Consider the following 11,521-nt stretch of genomic DNA (forward strand, 5'->3'; position numbering starts at 1 on the left):
GAAGCGGCAGGGACAGACCACTATAAACACCGGAGGAAACATCAAAGAAGCGCTTCGCAGGAGGCTCCCAAGCACTGATGATGTCGCCTAGCCAGGGGACGAAATGTTTGCAACAAAAACTTCCAGCTCGGCGAACAGAACCACAACAACTCTTGTAGTTCAGCCTCAGCTGGAGTATCGTCTGTGATTCTGGGCACCACCCTTCAGGAGGGGCGTGAAGAGAGGGGGCAACAAAGACTTATCGAAATGGCCCCGGGGAGTTTGGGACTTACAGTGGCGTGTCGAGGGCCGAGGAACCGGAATCGGAGGAAGAAAGGGGGGGGTGGAGGTATGATTTGAGGAGTTCTAAACCACGAGGGGATCTGGATGGAACTGAGCGAGAAGATAAACTGTTCCTGTTCGAGGCAAAGGATGAAGAAACAGAGGGGCAATGCTGCTTGGTAGAAGAAGCATTGGCGACTAGAGGAAAAACACAGCGAGAGGTTAAGACAAGGGAATACTGTATTCAATCCTGGTCACCCTACTTTGGAAGGATGTTGTGAAACTTGAAAGGGTGCAGAAAAGATTTACAAGAATGTTGGAGGGTTTGAGCTACAGGGAGAGGCTGAACAGGCTGGGGCTGTTTTCCCTGGAGCGTCAGAGGCTGAGGGGGTGACCTTACAGAGGTTATTAAAATCATGAGGGGGCACGGGTAGGGTGAGTAGACAAGGTCGTTTTCCCAGAGTGTGTTGCTGCAGGTCCGGCAGCATCCGAGGAGCAGGAGAATCGACGTTTCAGGCTGGACCCCTTCTTCCTTGATGAAGGGCTTACACCCGAAACGTCGACTCTCCTGCTGCCCGACCTGCTGCGCTTTTCCAGTGCCACACTCTCGTCTCTGAGCTCCAACATCTGCAGTCCCTCACTCTCTCCAAGATAACTTTTCCAGCATAGGGGAGTCCAAAATTAGAGTAGTGGGGGAATTAATTAAAAGGGACCTGAGGGGCAAGTTTTTCACACATGGAATGAGCTGCCAGAGGAAGTGGTGGAGGCTGGTACAATGACAGCATTTAAAAGGTATCTGGATGGGGACATGAATAGGAAGGGTTTTGAGGGATATGGGCTAAATGCGCCTAGATTGGGTTAGGATATCCGGTCAGCATGGATGAGTTGGACCGAAGGGCATGTTTCTGTGCCCGATAGAATGGGGGAGGCAGGTTTAATCAAGGCTTTCAAGGTGCAATAGGATTGCTACCTGGAGAGAGAGTGGATTTGCATGTTCTGGGGAAAGTTTCCAGATGACGAGCTGAGGGCGCTGTCACAGAGCTGGCCTCCTCCTGTTCTGTGATTCTACTCGTTCGAATGTCAACACAGGAGAGGACTCGAATGGATGTGGCGCCTTACTATAAGTGAAACAGTGCAGCCTTGGTGCTGAGAGAGTGCTGCAGTCTGAAGGCAACTCAGAATAAACACCTCCATCTCGTGTGGGTGCAGGTAGGCTGGTCCTCCCCTGGTGTCCTGGCTAAAGCATGTGCCCCTCTCCCCTTTTCCACGTTGACACTGTTCCCAGACTCGCAGGAAGCCCCTACCCTGCAGAAGAAGGCCATTTGGCCCATCGTGCTAACTGACCCGGTCCGTAGCCCCCTCGTTCATGCCACTTCCAGCCCATATCTGAGCAGCTCGTAAACGTGCTGAGAGTTTCTGCCCTCGCCTCCCTTCCAGGCAGCGGGTTAGAGACTCCCCGGGACCCGTGGATAACCACTAGACGCCACACTCTTCCTCCCTTTTTCAGGTGGTTTCGAGAGCGATGACTTTGACCGGGCTTTTTGGTTATGTGGTTCCCATCCTCCTTGTATGGCTCAGCATCAAATTCTGTCTGAGAGGGCCACAGTGAGAGATTTTTTTTTTGTTTTCAAGTCACTTGATGGCGTTATGCTGTGTAGAAGGAGCAGCTTATTGTGCAGCAGGGGAGTGGGGTTGAGATTGGGGGCCCTACACGATTTATTTATTTTTTCGCTAAAAATCCTGCAGGCAGTGTCTGAAACACGGTGCACATAAAACCGTGTAAAATCACCAATGTTTATTGCTTGGAAATTGCTGAAGATCTGTATGGCCTTCAGTAATTGTATAACGTCCTGCATGTGGCTTTTGTGCCATATTTCCGGTGGTGTCTGGCGGTACCAGCGTCCGTTGGCCATCTGTTGCCTAATTGCCGAGAGCTGAAAATGTGTTGCTGGAAAAGCGCAGCAGGTCAGGCAGCATCCAAGGAGAATGAGAATCGACGTTTCAGGCATAAGCCCTTCTTCAGGAATTGCTGAGAGGGCAGTTAAGGGTCATAGAGATGTACAGCACGGGAACAGACCCTTCGGCCCAACCCGTCCATACCGACCAGATATCCCAACCCAATCTAGTCCCACCTGCCAGCACCCAGTCCATATCCCTCCAAACCCTTCCTATTCATATACCCATCCAAATGCCTTTTAAATAGGGCGGCACGGTGGCTCAGTGGTTAGCACTGCTGCCTCACAGGACCAGGATCCCAGGTTCGATTCCAGCCTCCGGCTGTCTGGAGTTTGCACATTCTCCCCCTGTGTCTGCGTGGCTTTCCTCTGGGTGCTCCGGTTTCCTTCCACAGTCCAAAGATGTACAGTTCAGATGAATTGGCCATGCTAAATTGTCCCGTAGTGTTAGGTGCATTAGTCAGAGGGTGATGGGTCTGGGTGGGTTACTGTTCGGAGGGTCAGTGTGGACTGGTAGGGCTAAAGGGCCTGTAGCGAATCTAATCTAATCTAAATGTTGCAATTGTACCGGCCTCCACCACTTCCTGTGGCAGCTCATTCCATAAACGTACCACCCTCTGGGTGAAAAAGTTGCCCCTCAGGTCCCTTTTATATTGTTCCCCCTCTCACCCTGAACCTATCCGGCTGTCTGGAGTTTGCACATTCTCCCCCTGTGTCTGCGTGGCTTTCCTCTGGGTGCTCCGGTTTCCTTCCACAGTCCAAAGATGTACAGCTCAGATGAATTGGCCATGCTAAATTGTCCCGTAGTGTTAGGTGCATTAGTCAGAGGGAGATGGGTCTGGGTGGGTTACTGTTCGGAGGGTCAGTGTGGACTGGTAGGGCCAAAGGGCCTGTAGGGAATCTAATCTAATCTAAATGTTGCAATTGTACCAGCCTCCACCACTTCCTCTGGCAGCTCATTCCATACACGCACCACCCTCTGTGTGAAAAAGTTGCCCCTCAGCTCCCTTTTATATTGTTCCCCTCTCACCCTGAACCTATGCCCTTCTAGTTCTGGACTCCCCCCACCCCAGGGAAGAGACTTTGTCTATTTACCCTATCCATGCCCCTCGTGATTTGATAAACCTCTACAATGTCACCCCTCAGCCTCCGACGCTCCAGGGAAAACAGCCCCAGCCTGTTCAGCCTCTCCCTGTAGCTCAGTTCCTCCAACATCCTTGTAAATCTTTTCTGAACCCTTTCAAGTTTCACAACATCTTTCCGATAGCTGTGGGTCTGGAGTCATGTGGAGGCCAGACCAGGTAAGGACAGCAGATTTTCTTCCCTCAAGAACTTTAGTGAGCCAGATGGGACCCCCCCCCCCACCTTTCCCTTGAAGGTCAAGTTAAAATTGTACAAGACATTGGTTCAGCCGCATTTAGAATACTGTGTACAGTTCTGGTCGCCACATTACCGAAAGGATGTGGACGCTTTGGAGAGGGGGCAGAGAAGGTTTACGAGGATGTTGCCTGGTATGGAAGGTGCCAACGAGGAAGAGAGGTTGAGTAGATTAGGATTGTTTTCATTAGGAAAAAGGAAATGGGGGGGACCTGATTGAGGTGTACAAAATCATGAAGGGTATAGACAGGGTGCAGAGAGACAAACTTTTCCCAGGTGAAGGATTCATTAACGAGAAGTCATGTGTTCAAGGTGAGAGGTGAAAAGTTTAACGGGGATACACGCATCAAGTACTTTATACAGAGGGTGGTAGATGCCTGGAATGCGTTGCTAGCAGAGGCAGGCACGGTCATTAAAGCTGCATCTGGACAGATGCATGAGTAGGTGGGGAACAGACAGATACAGATCCTTCGGAATTGGGCAGTATGTTTAGACAGTGAATTTGGATCGGCTCAGGCTTGGAGGGTCGAAGGGCCTGTTCCTGGGCTGTAAATTTTCTTTGTTCTTTCTTTGTGGTCATCATTAGACCCTTAATTTCAGATGCTTCTTGATGAATTCAGATTCCACCGTCTGTCATGGTGGGATTTCAACCAGACCCACACAACGCTCGCTGGATTTAACGTCCAGCAATAATACTGCCAGGGCATTGCCTCCCCTGAGGAGGTGCCCTCTGATTGGGATAAATAAGGGCTGTGTGGGAATTGGTGTAGGACGTGGGATGTTGTGACTGGATACATTAACATTAATGCAAACGGTGTTTGGGAAAAAGGGCAGGTGGAATGAGGACTTTATTAAAAAGGAAGTGAATGTGGAGAGTCGTTGTAATCTGGGGGACACGCTGCCCGAGAGGGTGGTGAAAAGTGATTCAGCAGGAGCTTTCATAGGGAGGAGGAGAGAATTGGAAAAGTACTTGAAAGGGGATGAACGTTCACCAAAGATCCTCAGGTAGCACCGGGGCGGGGGAGTGAGTGGTGTCGAGATGGTGAATGCAACTTTTAAAAATGCTTCCATGGGGTGTGGGCATGACTGGCTGGGCCAGGATTTGTTGCCCATCCCCAGTTGCCCCCTTGAGCCATAGGGGTGGTCCTGTGTAGGGACAACCACACAGGAAGCAGTTCCAGAACTGACGCTGAAGGTACAGCGATGATTTGGACAGTGAGCAGGGTGGGAGGTGGCAAGCCAGTCCACGTGTTTAACCAAATGGCTGCGCCTCTCGTTCGGAGCACGTGCTCAGATGGCGTTTTGGAACCTGGAAAACGTGACCCCGGGGATTTGGCTCGGTTGGATTGAATGCAGTACACGGGAGTGTTTGTTCACTCCCTGACTGGGACCCGAGGCTCTGTGCTTGCTAAAGTTCCATTTGGATTTCCCGGATTCAGTGGGATGGAATGTGCCAGTTCTGATTCTGCATCGCTGACAATGTGATCTTAATCAGGCCCCCAGATTGGATTTCAAATCCCAGCCCTGTGTGAAGGTGGGCAGGCAGGCATTCCAGCACGTGCAGAGATTGATTTAGTGACTGTCAGGGTGAGCACTCGTTCAGTGAGCACAGTCTGAGTGGGATTGAGGTGCTTGTAGATTTGTGTGTAACTCTCTCATGCCTGTCGAACAGTAGGCGTGCTCTCATGGCCTCCATCTCTTTGGCCCTCACTCTTTCCGGGCCCCCCCTCACATGCACACGCCCTCTGGACCTCCGTGACCTGTGCCCTCACCAGAATGCTCACCCCGTGCTACTGAGACATGCTGTCTCCCTGTTTTCTTGTTGAATGGATCACCCACTTTTTGTTTTGCTGTCTCCTCCTTTCTTTCTCACGTGCTTGATGTCTCAGTCTTGCACTCACTCTGTCAATCTCTCACACTCTCGCACTTGCTTTCTCATACTTGCCATCTGACACTCGATCTGTCACTTTCACTCACTTTCTCTCCCTCTCTCGCGCGCTCTTCCTCTCTCGCGCGCTCTTCCTCTCTCGCGCGCTCTTCCTCTCTCTCGCGCGCGCTCGTACTCTCTCTCTCGCGCGCGCTCGTACTCTCTCTCTCGCGCGCGCTCGTACTCTCTCTCTCGCGCGCGCTCGTACTCTCTCTCTCGCGCGCGCTCGTACTCTCTCTCTCGCGCGCGCTCGTACTCTCTCTCTCGCGCGCGCTCGTACTCTCTCTCTCGCGCGCGCTCGTACTCTCTCTCTCGCGCGCGCTCGTACTCTCTCTCTCGCGCGCGCTCGTACTCTCTCTCTCGCGCGCGCTCGTACTCTCTCTCTCGCGCGCGCTCGTACTCTCTCTCTCGCGCGCGCTCGTACTCTCTCTCTCGCGCGCGCTCGTACTCTCTCTCTCGCGCGCGCTCGTACTCTCTCTCTCGCGCGCGCTCGTACTCTCTCTCTCGCGCGCGCTCGTACTCTCTCTCTCGCGCGCGCTCGTACTCTCTCTCTCGCGCGCGCTCGTACTCTCTCTCTCGCGCGCGCTCGTACTCTCTCTCTCGCGCGCGCTCGTACTCTCTCTCTCGCGCGCGCTCGTACTCTCTCTCTCGCGCGCGCTCGTACTCTCTCTCTCGCGCGCGCTCGTACTCTCTCTCTCGCGCGCGCTCGTACTCTCTCTCTCGCGCGCGCTCGTACTCTCTCTCTCGCGCGCGCTCGTACTCTCTCTCTCGCGCGCGCTCGTACTCTCTCTCTCGCGCGCGCTCGTACTCTCTCTCTCGCGCGCGCTCGTACTCTCTCTCTCGCGCGCGCTCGTACTCTCTCTCTCGCGCGCGCTCGTACTCTCTCTCTCGCGCGCGCTCGTACTCTCTCTCTCGCGCGCGCTCGTACTCTCTCTCTCGCGCGCGCTCGTACTCTCTCTCTCGCGCGCGCTCGTACTCTCTCTCTCGCGCGCGCTCGTACTCTCTCTCTCGCGCGCGCTCGTACTCTCTCTCTCGCGCGCGCTCGTACTCTCTCTCTCGCGCGCGCTCGTACTCTCTCTCTCGCGCGCGCTCGTACTCTCTCTCTCGCGCGCGCTCGTACTCTCTCTCTCGCGCGCGCTCGTACTCTCTCTCTCGCGCGCGCTCGTACTCTCTCTCTCGCGCGCGCTCGTACTCTCTCTCTCGCGCGCGCTCGTACTCTCTCTCTCGCGCGCGCTCGTACTCTCTCTCTCGCGCGCGCTCGCACTCTCTCTCTCGCGCGCGCTCGTACTCTCTCTCTCGCGCGCGCTCGCACTCTCTCTCTCGCGCGCGCTCGCACTCTCTCTCTCGCGCGCGCTCGCACTCTCTCTCTCGCGCGCGCTCGCACTCTCTCTCTCGCGCGCGCTCGCACTCTCTCTCTCGCGCGCGCTCGCACTCTCTCTCTCGCGCGCGCTCGCACTCTCTCTCTCGCGCGCGCTCGCACTCTCTCTCTCGCGCGCGCTCGCACTCTCTCTCTCGCGCGCGCTCGCACTCTCTCTCTCGCGCGCGCTCGCACTCTCTCTCTCGCGCGCGCTCGCACTCTCTCTCTCGCGCGCGCTCGCACTCTCTCTCTCGCGCGCGCTCGCACTCTCTCTCTCGCGCGCGCTCGCACTCTCTCTCTCGCGCGCGCTCGCACTCTCTCTCTCGCGCGCGCTCGCACTCTCTCTCTCGCGCGCGCTCGCACTCTCTCTCTCGCGCGCGCTCGCACTCTCTCTCTCGCGCGCGCTCGCACTCTCTCTCTCGCGCGCGCTCGCACTCTCTCTCTCGCGCGCGCTCGCACTCTCTCTCTCGCGCGCGCTCGCACTCTCTCTCTCGCGCGCGCTCGCACTCTCTCTCTCGCGCGCGCTCGCACTCTCTCTCTCGCGCGCGCTCGCACTCTCTCTCTCGCGCGCGCTCGCACTCTCTCTCTCGCGCGCGCTCGCACTCTCTCTCTCGCGCGCGCTCGCACTCTCTCTCTCGCGCGCGCTCGCACTCTCTCTCTCGCGCGCGCTCGCACTCTCTCTCTCGCGCGCGCTCGCACTCTCTCTCTCGCGCGCGCTCGCACTCTCTCTCTCGCGCGCGCTCGCACTCTCTCTCTCGCGCGCGCTCGCACTCTCTCTCTCGCGCGCGCTCGCACTCTCTCTCTCGCGCGCGCTCGCACTCTCTCTCTCGCGCGCGCTCGCACTCTCTCTCTCGCGCGCGCTCGCACTCTCTCTCTCGCGCGCGCTCGCACTCTCTCTCTCGCGCGCGCTCGCACTCTCTCTCTCGCGCGCGCTCGCACTCTCTCTCTCGCGCGCGCTCGCACTCTCTCTCTCGCGCGCGCTCGCACTCTCTCTCTCGCGCGCGCTCGCACTCTCTCTCTCGCGCGCGCTCGCACTCTCTCTCTCGCGCGCGCTCGCACTCTCTCTCTCGCGCGCGCTCGCACTCTCTCTCTCGCGCGCGCTCGCACTCTCTCTCTCGCGCGCGCTCGCACTCTCTCTCTCGCGCGCGCTCGCACTCTCTCTCTCGCCGCGCTCGCACTCTCTCTCTCGCGCGCGCTCGCACTCTCTCTCTCGCCGCGCTCGCACTCTCTCTCTCGCGCGCGCTCGCACTCTCTCTCTCGCCGCGCTCGCACTCTCTCTCTCGCGCGCGCTCGCACTCTCTCTCTCGCCGCGCTCGCACTCTCTCTCTCGCGCGCGCTCGCACTCTCTCTCTCGCCGCGCTCGCACTCTCTCTCTCGCGCGCGCTCGCACTCTCTCTCTCGCCGCGCTCGCACTCTCTCTCTCGCGCGCGCTCGCACTCTCTCTCTCGCCGCGCTCGCACTCTCTCTCTCGCGCGCGCTCGCACTCTCTCTCTCGCCGCGCTCGCACTCTCTCTCTCGCGCGCGCTCGCACTCTCTCTCTCGCGCGCGCTCGCACTCTCTCTCTCGCGCGCGCTCGCACTCTCTCTCTCGCGCGCGCTCGCACTCTCTCTCTCGCGCGCGCTCGCACTCTCTCTCTCGCGCGCGCTCGCACTCTCTCTCTCGCGCGCGCTCGCACTCTCTCTCTCGCGCGCGCTCGCACTCTCTCTCTCGCGCGCGCTCGCACTCTCTCTCTCGCGCGCGCTCGCACTCTCTCTCTCGCGCGCGCTCGCACTCTCTCTCTCGCGCGCGCTCGCACTCTCTCTCTCGCGCGCGCTCGCACTCTCTCTCTCGCGCGCGCTCGCACTCTCTCTCTCGCGCGCGCTCGCACTCTCTCTCTCGCGCGCGCTCGCACTCTCTCTCTCGCGCGCGCTCGCACTCTCTCTCTCGCGCGCGCTCGCACTCTCTCTCTCGCGCGCGCTCGCACTCTCTCTCTCGCGCGCGCTCGCACTCTCTCTCTCGCGCGCGCTCGCACTCTCTCTCTCGCCGCGCTCGCACTCTCTCTCTCGCGCGCGCTCGTACTCTCTCTCTCGCGCGCGCTCGCACTCTCTCTCTCGCGCGCGCTCGCACTCTCTCTCTCGCGCGCGCTCGCACTCCCTCGCGCGCGCGCGCTCGCCCTCTCTCTCGCGTGCTCTCTCTCTCTACCTCCCTTGCATCCTCTCTCCTCCCCTGGCGCTCTCTGTCTCTCTCAAGTCCATTGATTCGCTCCTGCTAGCTGCATTAATTTGCTGTGCTGTTTTACACCCTTGCTCCCATTATACTCGGTGTTGTCTGTCACTCAGTCCTGCTCCTTCCTCTGCTATCTCGGATCTGCATATTGTAATCCTTGCCCACTCGCTCACGTGCATCTCTCTCTTCGCCCATGCCTAGCCCACCTTTGCTGCTGCTCCTGTCCTTCAAGCAGTGCTGTGCTTCATTGACAGAGGGAAGCCACTGGAAGGATACGTCTTTGGAGAGGGGAGCATACCACAGAGGCAGTCTGTCAACATGAGACTGTCCCTCAAAATGCATTTGAGAAGTCAGGAGGAATGCCTTTCCCTTGAGAGTGGGCCTCTTTCCCAGAGGGGAGTGGTCAAGCTGAACAGTGGTGACTCATTGAAGGCAAGAGGCCGGATAAACCCATGAAGGAGAGAGGCTGGGGTTAGGCTTGGCAGGTGAAAGTACGAAGTAGCACCACTCGTCTGGGGCAGATGGGCCAAATGGCTCCTTTGGCCCACACCGCTCCTCTCTCCCAGTGCTGACCTCGGCCTGGGGAGGACAAAGTTCGGAGCCCATGCCTGCTGTGAGAGCTCCTGATTGAGTGACTCCTGCTGTGAACCGGAGGGTGAGCCCGGTGAGAAGCCTTCGCTGTGATAAACCCTCCGGCTCCTCTGTCCAACAGGCCCCAGTCACTTGTCTCAGTCCCTATGTGGCAAGTGATCTCTGAGGCAAGGGGGTAAGGAGTCACGTGGACTTGGCAGGAGAGTGGGCGGGTGGGGAACTTGTCCATGCCAATGTTTGGTCTGCTCCACCACCATCTCAAATGCCAGGTTAGGGATTCTGGGTCTTCGTCGCCTCACTGTTTGTGGGAGCTTGCTGTGCACGTTTACCACAGTGACCACTTGCCTGAGAAGCCCAGTAAAAATGCACTGCCTTTTCATCGTTGAATAGTGAGCTTAGCTTCTACTGTGGAGTCTTCGATCTATGGTCCACTCTTCTGCGGTACTGAGGGAGTGCTGCTCTGCCTGAGGTTCACAGGAGCATAGGCCACAACGGGAGAAGGAGGTTACTTGGCCTCTCGAGGCTGCTGTGCCATTCAGTGCAATCGTGGCTGACCTGATTATGGCCTCAACTCCACTTTCCGGCCTGTTCCTCCATCACCCTCACTGGGGCACGAATCAATCCTAAATCCTAATCCCTAACCTGGCATCCACTGCTTTTTGGGTGGAATTCCACAGACTGTCCACCTTCAGATGGACAAATGTCTCCTCGAAGCCGAAAGCCCTTTAAAGCAAGGCAGTGGGGAGGGAGGAGTTCTCCCTGAGTCCAGGCCAATGTTTTTCCAGCAGTGAAACACAATACCTGACCATTCACCCATGTACACTGTGAGCAGGAGCGTGCTGCGTGTAGCTCTGACTGCTGACATAACAAGGGGAGACTGTGCTTTGGAAAAGTGCTTCGCGACATCTGGAGGACATTACAAGGTGTTGTACACATGCCAGCTCTTGGGATTGTCCATTGTTAACCGACGTGACTTCCCACTGAACCTTCCTTTTTAAAATCGCTGCTTCCATACGACGTGGGAGACCGGTGTTTGTTGCTCCCTTTCCTAATTGCCCCTCGAACTGTCTCCCCCCCCTTCTCCTCTGGGGCTGTTTCAGAGGGCAGAGTCAACCTTGCTCCCCCACGTTGTGTGGGGTCTGAAGTCCCGTGTAGCTCCTGCTCGGATAAGGATAGCAGATTTCTTCCCCCCACCCCCCCCATCAGTAAAGCCGATGGGGGCGGTTTTCCCACAATCGGTTATCATGGTAACCATCACCGAGACTACCTCCAGATTTGATTCACTGAAATTAAATTCCACCAGGGATTTGACCCCAAGACCCACATTCTGCTGGGAGAGGGGATAGCGCACTGATAACCCCAAGACCCACACTGCAGAATGGTTGCCTTCAGGCCACAGGGAGATATCGGCAGAGGGCAGAAGCCCTAAGGATGCAAACTGGAACATGAACCTCCTCTCCTGGGAGCAAGGCTGCGGCAGTGACCCGCAATGGCGTAACGCTGGGGTGTAAACCGACCTCAGGACTTCCACACGATCTGCGGCCCCCCCGCCCCAATCTCGGTGTGTGGCGAGCTGCTAACATCTTTTGAATTATGGCCTGCTGTCCCCCTGGATAGATTGGCCTGAGGTGGGACCGGGTACCGGGCAGTGGACTGTGATGATCTAGTGAACCAGATCGCAAAGGAAGATGAGAGCGTTCTGCGTTCCACCCGGTCGCATTCCCCATTCCGTGACTCAGCCCACCTTCGGCTTTCCTTCGGAAGCGTGGTTTGCTTGTTCTCCTTGACATTTCTGAGGAGTCTGTAGTCAGAGGAAGCTATTCCTGCCAAGTTGGCAGACAGCTGATC

Source organism: Chiloscyllium plagiosum, chromosome 51 (assembly GCF_004010195.1).
Source record: "Chiloscyllium plagiosum isolate BGI_BamShark_2017 chromosome 51, ASM401019v2, whole genome shotgun sequence".
Lineage (NCBI taxonomy): Eukaryota > Metazoa > Chordata > Chondrichthyes > Orectolobiformes > Hemiscylliidae > Chiloscyllium > Chiloscyllium plagiosum.